This window comes from Onychomys torridus, chromosome 14, assembly GCF_903995425.1.
Source record: "Onychomys torridus chromosome 14, mOncTor1.1, whole genome shotgun sequence".
Classification (NCBI taxonomy): domain Eukaryota; kingdom Metazoa; phylum Chordata; class Mammalia; order Rodentia; family Cricetidae; genus Onychomys; species Onychomys torridus.
The window spans coordinates 76429672-76431063 of NC_050456.1; the positions used below are offsets into that span (position 1 = coordinate 76429672).

Below are 1392 nucleotides of genomic sequence, written 5' to 3' on the forward strand. Positions count from 1 at the left end.
ACAAAAAGCTTTTAAATTAAAAAGAAATCAAGGCTCTTTGCTCCTCCCCATTCCAGAGACAGCCCCATCCTTTCATGTAGTGCCAGCCTCTTTCCTGAGACACAAAGGTGAAGGTTGGAGTGAACTGATTTGGCCGAATTGGATGCCTGGTTACCAGAGCTGCTTTACAGTCTGGCAAAGTTGAAATTGTTGCCATCAATGATCCCTTCATTGACCTCAACTACATGGTCTACATGTTCCAGGATGACTCTACCCATGGCAAGTTCAACAGTACAGTCAAGGCCAAGAATGGCAAGTTTGTCATCAACATGAAGGCCATCACCATCTTCCAGGAGCAAGATCCTGCCAACATCAAGTGGGGTGAGGCTGGTACTGAGTATGTTATAGAGTCCACTGGTATCTTCACCACCATAGAGAAGGCTGGGCCCACTTGAAGGGTAGGGCCAAAAGAGTCATCATCTTTGCTCCTTCTGCTGATGCCCTCATGTTTGTGATGGGTGTGAACCATGAGAAATAAGACAGTTCAGCAATGCTTCCTGCACCACCAACTGCTTAGCTCCCCCTGGCCAAGGTCATCCATGACAACTTTGGCATTGTGGAAGGACTCATGACCACAGTCCACTCCATCACTGCCACCCAGAAGACTGTGGATGGCCCCTCTGAGAAGCTGTGGCATGATGGCTGTGGGGCTGCTCAGAACATCATCCCTGCATCCACTGGTACTGCCAGGGCTGTGGGTAAGGTCATTCCAGGCTGAATGGGAAGCTAATGAGCATGGCCTTCCATGTTACTACCCTCAATGTGTCTGTCGTGGATCTGACATGCCATCTGCAGAAACCTGTCAAGTATGATAACATCAAGAAGGTGGTGAAACAGGCATTGGAGGGCCCACTAAAGGGCATCCTGGGCTACCAGTCTGTCTCCTGCAATTTTAACAGCAACCCCCACTCTACCACCATTGATGCTGGGGCTGGCATTGCTCTCAATGACAACTTTGTGAAGCTCATTTCATGGTACGACAATGAATATGGCTACAGCAACAGGGTGGTGGACCTCATGGCCTACATGGCCTCCAAGGAGTAAGAAGCCCGCCCTGGACCACCCACCCCAGCAAGGACAGTAAGAGAGACACCCTTGGCTGCTGAGAAGTTCCTGTCCCATCTCAGCCCCCAACACTGAGCATCTCCCTCACAGTTTCCATCCCAGACCCCCAGAACAGCAGGAAGGGCTTAGGGAGCCTTACTCTCTTGAACAACATCAATAAAGTTTACTGTACCCCCAAAAAGAAATCAATAAAATAGAAACAAACAAAAATTAATACCAAGAATCAATGAAACAACAAGTTGGTTCTTTGAGAAAATCAGTGAGATTGGCAAAGTAAAGATAGAGAGA

The 1392-nt window shown here is 48.3% G+C and overlaps 1 pseudogene; it reads left to right on the forward strand.

The window, feature by feature from the left end:
• Nucleotides 1-209: 209 nt before the first annotated feature.
• Nucleotides 210-1112, forward strand: LOC118595796 (annotated as a pseudogene).
• The last annotated feature ends 280 nt before the right edge of the window (nucleotides 1113-1392 follow it).